The sequence below is a fragment of the Oncorhynchus nerka genome, linkage group LG14 (assembly GCF_034236695.1).
Source record: "Oncorhynchus nerka isolate Pitt River linkage group LG14, Oner_Uvic_2.0, whole genome shotgun sequence".
Lineage (NCBI taxonomy): Eukaryota > Metazoa > Chordata > Actinopteri > Salmoniformes > Salmonidae > Oncorhynchus > Oncorhynchus nerka.
The window spans coordinates 961,003-969,235 of record NC_088409.1 but is presented as its reverse complement, the minus strand read 5'-3'; positions in this window follow the sequence as shown (position 1 = coordinate 969,235).

Here is an 8,233-nt window from a genome sequence, read left to right as displayed (position 1 = left end):
TGGTTGTCCTGTGAATCATTGGTACATGGCTGTCCTGTGAATCATTGGTACATGGCTGTCCTGTGAATCATTGGTACATGGCTGTCCTGTGAATCATTGGTACATGGCTGTCCTGTGAATCATTGGTACATGGCTGTCCTGTGAATCATGGTGCTGTGAATCATTGGTACATGGCTGTCCTGTGAATCATTGGTACTGTGAATCATTGGTACATGGCTGTCCTGTGAATCATTGGTACTGTGAATCATTGGTACATGGCTGTCCTGTGAATCATTGGTACATTGCTGTCCTGTGAATCATTGGTACTGTGAATCATTGGTACATGGCTGTCCTGTGAATCATTGGTACATGGCTGTCCTGTGAATCATTGGTACATGGCTGTCCTGTGAATCATTGGTACATGGCTGTCCTGTGAATCATTGGTACATGGCTGTCCTGTGAATCATTGGTACTGTGAATCATTGGTACATGGCTGTCCTGTGAATCATTGGTACTGTGAATCATTGGTACATGGCTGTCCTGTGAATCATTGGTACTGTGAATCATTGGTACATGGCTGTCCTGTGAATCATTGGTACTGTGAATCGTTGGTACATGGCTGTCCTGTGACTTGTCAGCCTCTGGCAGATGATCTGATGTCGGTGATGCTGACTAAGCTGAAGACTGAGAGGACTGAGCTGCCTGGGTCTCACCTCCAGGCTCTGGTTAGAGTCTACACTGCTCTGTGCCGACGGAGGAGGGACTGGGACAGAGCACATATCCTGGCCTACAGCATCCTTAGAGAAGGTAACACATCCTGGCCTACAGCATCCTTAGAGAAGATAACATATCCTGGCCTATGGCGTCCTTAGAGAAGGTAGCATATCCTGGCCTACAGCATCCTTAGAGAAAGTACGGCGTCCTTAGAGAAGGTAACACATCCTGGCCTACAGCATCCTTAGAGAAGGTAGCACATCCTGGCCTACAGCATCCTTAGAGAAGGTAACACATCCTGGCCTACAGTGTCCTTAGAGAAGGTAACACATCCTGGCCTACAGTGTCCTTAGAGAAGATAGCATATCCTGGTCTACAGCATCTTTAGAGAAGGTAGCACATCCTGGTCTACAGCATCTTTAGAGAAGGTAGCACATCCTGGTCTACAGTATCCTTAGAGAAGGTAGCACATCCTGGTCTGCAGTATCCTTAGAGAAGGTAGCATATCCTGGCCTACAGCATCCTTAGAGAAAGTCCTTAGAGAAGGTAGCACATCCTGGCCTACAGCATCCTTAGAGAAGATGAGCACATCCTGGCCTACAGCATCCTTAGAGAAGGTAGCACATCCCCCTACGGCGTCCTTAGAAAGGTAACACAAACCTGGCCTACGGCGTCCTTAGGAAGGTAACCTCCTGGCCTACGGCGTCATAACACATCCTATGGCGTCCTTAGAGAAGGTAACACATCCTGGCCTACAGTGTCCTTAGAGAAGGTAACACATCCTGGCCTACAGTGTCCTTAGAGAAGGTAACACATCCTGGCCTACAGCGTCCTTAGAGAAGGTAACACATCCTGGTCTACAGTATCCTTAGAGAAGGTAACACATCCTGGTCTACAGTATCCTTAGAGAAGGTACGGCGTCCTTAGAGAAGGTAGCACATCCTGGTCTACAGCATCCTTAGAGAAGGTAACACATCCTGGCCTACAGCGTCCTTAGAGAAGGTAACACATCCTGGCCTATGGCGTCCTTAGAGAAGGTAGCACATCCTGGCCTACAGCATCCTTAGAGAAGGTAGCACATCCTGGCCTACGGCGTCCTTAGAGAAGGTAACACATCCTGGCCTACAGCATCCTTAGAGAAGGTAGCACATCCTGGCCTATGGCGTCCTTAGAGAAGGTAACACATCCTGGCCTATGGCGTCCTTAGAGAAGGTAGCACATCCTGGCCTACAGCATCCTTAGAGAAGGTAACATGGCTTCATTGAATAGCTTGAGTTGACTGATGTCACGTGACTTCAGCTTGAGTTGACATGGTTTCTGTTGTTGTCCCCCCCCCCCCCCCCAGATTTCCCTGAGTCGACCAAGCTGGTTCTGTTCATGGTGACCACATGGCCCAATGTGTTCTCCTGCAGGACTGTAGTGTGCCAGGCCATCCACACGGTCACCAAGGTCAAAGCTCACGGAGAGGTGCTCCACTGCCTAACTGCTTACCTGGGATGGGAGAAGGTATGGCATCTCTGTAATCTTGGTCTGTGGTCATGAACAGGTTTATGGATCTACTGTTGTCTCTGTAATCTTGGTCTGTGGTCATGAACAGGTTTATGGATCTACTGTTGTCTCTGTAATCTTGGTCTGTGGTCATGAACAGGTTTATGGATCTGCTGTTGTCTCTGTAATCTTGGTTTGTGGTCATGAACAGGTTTATGGATCTGCTGTTGTCTCTGTAATCTTGGTCTGTGGTCATGAGGTTTTATGGATCTGCTGTTGTCTCTGTAATCTTGGTTTGTGGTCATGAACAGGTTTATGGATCTGCTGTTGTCTCTGTAATCTTGGTCTGTATCATGAAGGTTTGGATCTGCGTTGTCTCTGTAATCTTGGTTTGTGGTCATGAACAGGTTTATGGATCTGCTGTTGTCTCTGTAATCTTGGTCTGTGGTCATGAGTTTTATGGATCTGCTTATTGTCTCTGTAATCTTGGTTTGTGGTCATGAACAGGTTTAGGGATCTGCTGTTGTCTCTGTAATCTTGGTTTGTGGTCATGAACAGGTTTATGGATCTGCTGTGTCTCTGTAATCTTGGTCTGTGGTCATGAACAGGTTTATGGATCTACTGTTGTCTCTGTAATCTTGGTCTGTGGTCATGAGGTTTTATGGATCTACTGTTGTCTCTGTAATCTTGGTCTGTGGTCATGAGGTTTTATGGATCTGCTGTTGTCTATTGGTCTAACAATTAACAGAGGGAAGAGTTGTCAGTATTCCCGTTTAGAAGGCCATTTCCTGTTTGTGTGTCATTGTGAAGTTTGACGTAACATCTGTTGGGACTTCATGCCATGTCTGTGTCTCCCAGAGTCCTCCTGGTGACGTGGATCAATGTTGGTGTCCCTTGCACGTTGGCGTCCGTCAGAGCTGCAGCTGAGATGAGCTTCAGAAACACCCGCGACAGGGACAGGACCTGAACCCGTTGCCTGGCAACACGTCTTCACCCTGGAGCTGCTCTGCTCTCATACACACACTGGGAGTACACTGGAGTGGACCCATGACAACCTACTGAGGTAGAAAGCAGGCCTTGCTATTGGTTGTTGTTGACAGCCACAGCTAGACTGAAATCCACCAGCTAACAAAACAATGAAGACCAGATGCATACGTTTAGTAAACTCTTTTAATGTCATTATGACCGTCCAGATAAATATTAATCTAGCTAGACAGCATGTGGGGGGGAGGAATGTGAGTTATATTTTTTATTTATTTTACCTTTATTTTACTGTTGATCAACTATTAGGTTATTTCTTCACATGATAAAAACACAGCAATTTATTTTACCTTTATTTTACTAGGCAAGTCAGTTAAGAACAAATTCTTATTTTCAATGACGGCCTAGGAACAGTGGGTTAACTGCCTGTTCAGGGGTTCAGTGTCAGCTCGGGGATTCGAACTTGCAACCTTTCGGTTACTAGTCCAACGCTCTAACCACTAGGCTACCCTGCCGCCCCTGTAGATCTGTCATTTGTCATTGAAAGCCAGTCTAAGAAGAGGTAGATCTGTTCTATGTTACTATTTCTATGCTTCTGGTCTAAAGTAAAAAAAATAAAAAAATGTATTTTACTTTCGGTTTTGTACACCGGCTGTAAACAGTTATGGAAAATATAGTTCTAGAAAAGATACAGCGATTTAGATGGTACAATGATTCTCTACACTATACAGTCGTGGCCAAAAGTTTTGAGAATGACACAAATATTAATTTCCACAAAGTTTGCTGCTTTAGTGTGTTTTGTTGTCAGATGTTACTACTGAAGTAGAATTACAAGCATTTCATATCATATATATAAAGGCTTTTATTGACAATTACATGAAGTTGATGCAAAGTGTCAATATTTGCAGTGTTGACCCTTCTTTTTCAAGACCTCTGCAATCCACCCTGGCATGCTGTCAATGAACTTCTGGGCCACATCCTGACTGATGGCAGCCCATTCTTGCATAATCAATGCTTGGAGTTTGTCAGAATTTGTGGGTTTGTGTTTGTCCACCCGCCTCTTGAGGATTGACCACAAGGTCTCAATGGGATTAAGGTCTAGGGAGTTTCTTGGCCATGGACCCAAAATATCGATGTTTTGTTCCCCGAGCCACTTAGTTATCACTTTTGCCTTATGGCAAGGTGCTCCATCATGCTGGAAAAGGCTTTGTTCGTCACCAAACTGTTCCTGGATGGTTGGGAGAAGGTGCTCTCGAAGGATGTGTTGGTACTATTCTTTATTCATGGCTTACTGTTGGCATGACACAGGACTGATGGTAAGCGCTCACCTCGTCTTCTCCGGACAAGCTTTTCCCGGATGCCCCAAACAATGGGAAAGGGGATTCATCAGAGAAAACGACTTTACCTCAGTCCTCAGCAGTCCAATCCCTGTACCTTTTGCAGAATATCAGTCTGTCCCTGATGTTTTTTCTGGAGAGAAGTGGCGTCTTTGCTGCCCTTCTTGACACCAGGCCATCCTCCAAAAGTCTTCGCCTCACTTTGCGTGCAGATGCACTCACACCTGCCTGCTGCCATTCCTGAGCAATCCGATAAATGGTTGATTTAGGTGCAATCTTACTGGCAGCAATATCCTTGCCTGTGAAGCCCTTTTTGTGCAAAGCAATGACGACGGCACGTGTTTCCTTGCAGGTAACCATGGTTGACAGAGGAAGAACAATGATTCCAAGCACCACCCTCCTTTTGAAGCTTCAAGTCTGTTATTCGAACTCAATCAGCATGACAGAGTGATCTCCAGCCTTGTCCTCATCAACACTCACACCTGTGTTAATGAGAGAATCATGATGTCAGCTGGTCCTTTTGTAGCAGGGCTGAAATGCAGTGGAAATGTTTTTTTTGGGGGGGGGATTCAGTTAATTTGCATGGCAAAGAGGGACTTTGCAATGAATTGCAATTCATCTGATCACTTCATTACATTATGCAGACTTTGAAAATTAATATCTGTCATTCTCAAAACTTTCAGCCAAAACCTGTATTTATCACCATATCAGTCAGTGGAGATGGAGACATGACAGACTGTAGACAGTAGATACAGTATGTAGGAGTGTGTTTATCAGTCAGATAGAGACATGACAGACTGAAGACAGTAGATACAGTATGTAGGAGTGTGTTTATCAGTCAGATAGAGACATGACAGACTGAAGACAGTAGATACAGTATGTAGGAGTGTGTTTATCAGTCAGATAGAGACATGACAGACTGAAGACAGTAGATACAGTATGTAGGAGTGTGTTTATCAGTCAGATAGACAACATGACAGACTGAAGACAGTAGATACAGTATGTAGGAGTGTGTTTATCAGTCAGAGACAACATGACAGACTGAAGACAGTAGATACAGTATGTAGGAGTGTGTTTATCAGTCAGAGACAACATGACAGACTGAAGACAGTAGATACAGTATGTAGGAGTGTGTTTATCAGTCAGATAGAGACAACATGACAGACTGAAGACAGTAGATACAGTATGTAGGAGTGTGTTTATCAGTCAGAGACAACATGACAGACTGAAGACAGTAGATACAGTATGTAGGAGTGTGTTTATCAGTCAGAGACAACATGACAGACTGAAGACAGTAGATACAGTATGCAGGAGTGTGTTTATCAGTCAGATAGAGACAACATGACAGACTGTAGACAGTAGATACAGTATGTAGGAGTGTGTTTATCAGAGAGACAACATGACAGACTGTAGACAGTAGATACAGTATGTAGGAGTGTGTTTATCAGTCAGAGACAACATGACAGACTGAAGACAGTAGATACAGTATGTAGGAGTGTGTTTATCAGTCAGGAGACAACATGACAGACTGAAGACAGATACAGTATGTAGGAGTGTGTTTATCAGTCAGTGTATAGATACAGTATGTAGGAGTGTGTTTATCAGTCAGATAGAGACAACATGACAGACTGTAGACAGTAGATACAGTATGTAGGAGTGTGTTATCAGTCAGAGAGACAACATGACAGACTGAAGACAGTAGATACAGTATGTAGGAGTGTGTTTATCAGTCAGAGACAACATGACAGACTGTAGACAGTAGATACAGTATGTAGGAGTGTGTTTATCAGTCAGAGACAACATGACAGACTGAAGACAGTAGATACAGTATGTAGGAGTGTGTTTATCAGTCAGAGACAACATGACAGACTGTAGACAGTAGATACAGTATGTAGGAGTGTGTTTATCAGTCAGAGACAACATGACAGACTGAAGACAGTAGATACAGTATGTAGGAGTGTGTTTATCAGTCAGAGACAACATGACAGACTGAAGAGACAGTATGTAGGAGTGTGTTTATCAGTCAGAGACAACATGACAGACTGAAGACAGTAGATACAGTATGTAGGAGTGTGTTTATCAGTCAGAGACAACATGACAGACTGAAGACAGTAGATACAGTATGTAGGAGTGTGTTTATCAGTCTGAGGTGTGTTGTTGTGTTTAAAGTAGAGCTGTGGCCGATCATGAACTCCTGGGTGACCCAGCCCAGGTTCCACAAACACCCATCCAGGATATCACTGTGGCTGCGGTCCTCAGACTCATAGGTGGGTGCTGTTTTGTTTGTCTACAATTTTCTTTCATGAAACACTTTCTTTAAAAAAAATTGTATATATATCATTTGAACTGACCATTGACGTGTAACCATGACAACCACCTCGTTTAGGCGCCGGGCAGCTCGGGATAAAGGAGAGATGCGGCTCGTCTGTGAAGAACATCGCCAGGGTCATCAACACATTCGCCGGACACGGACAGGCAGAAGGTACCCGTCTACTGGGGTAGTGGTTAGAGTGGAGGGCCAGACACGAGACCTAGTCAGAAAATTAGGGCCGTCTAGGGTAGCCTAGTGGTTGAGGAGGCCTGGCGTAGCCTTCAGGGTTAAGTGAGGCCGGCAGCGTAGCCTAGTGGTTTAAGTGGGGCCCGGCAGCGTAGCCTGAGTGGTTAGAAGTAGGGCAGGAGGTAGCCTAGTGGTTAGAAGTGGAGGGCCGGCAGCGTAGCCTAGTGGTTAGAGTGGAGGAGCCGGCAGCGTAGCCTAGTGGTTAGAGTGGAGGGAGCCAGACACGGACAGTCAGAAAGGTAACCGTCTACTAGAGGCCAGTGGTTAGAGTGGAGAGCCAGACACGGACAGTCAGAAAGGTACCGTCTACTAGGGTAGTGGTTAGAAGTGGAGAGAGCGGCAGAGGTAGCCTAGTGGTTGAGTGGAGGCCGGCAGCGTAGCCTAGTGGTTAGAGAGTGGAGGAGCCAGACACGGACAGAGCAGAAAGTAACAAATCTACTAAGTAGTGGATTGATGGAGGCCAGGCTGCGGACTCAATCGAAAGAGTACCGTCTACTAGGAGTAGTAGTTAGAGTGGAGGGCCAGTTTCACGGCAGACAGAAAGGTACCGTCTACTAGTGGTTGTAGTTAGGAGAGCCCACCCGTCTACTAGGAGGTAGTGGTTAGAGTGGAGCGGCAGCGTAGCCTAGTGGTTAGGAAGTGGAGGACCAGACACGGACAGGCAGTACCCGTCTACTAGTAGTGGTTAGAGTGGAGGGGCCGGCAGCGTAGCCTAGTGGTTAGAGTGGAGGGCCGGCAGCGTAGCCTAGTGGTTAGAGTAGGAGTACCTAGGGTAGTGTTGGAGGCGGCAGTGGAGGTGGACGGCGCCCAGCCTAGTGACCAGACACGGACAGTAACCGTCTACTAGGGTAGTGGTTAGAGTGGAGGAGCCCGGCACGGACAGTCAGAAGGTACCCGTCTACTAGGGTAGTGGTTAGAGTGGAGGGCCAGGCACGGACAGTCCAGAAGGTACCCGTCTACTAGGGTAGTGGTTAGAGTGGAGGGCGGCAGAGGTAGCCTAGTGGTTGGAAGTGGAGGGCCGGCAGCGTAGCCTAGTGGTTAGAAGTGGAGAGACCCAGACACGGACAGGCAGAAGGTAACCGTCTACTAGGGTAGTGAGTTGGGAAGTGGAGAGAGGCCGAACACGGACAGTCAGAAGGTAACCGTCTACTGGGGTAGTGGTTAGAGTGGAGGGCCG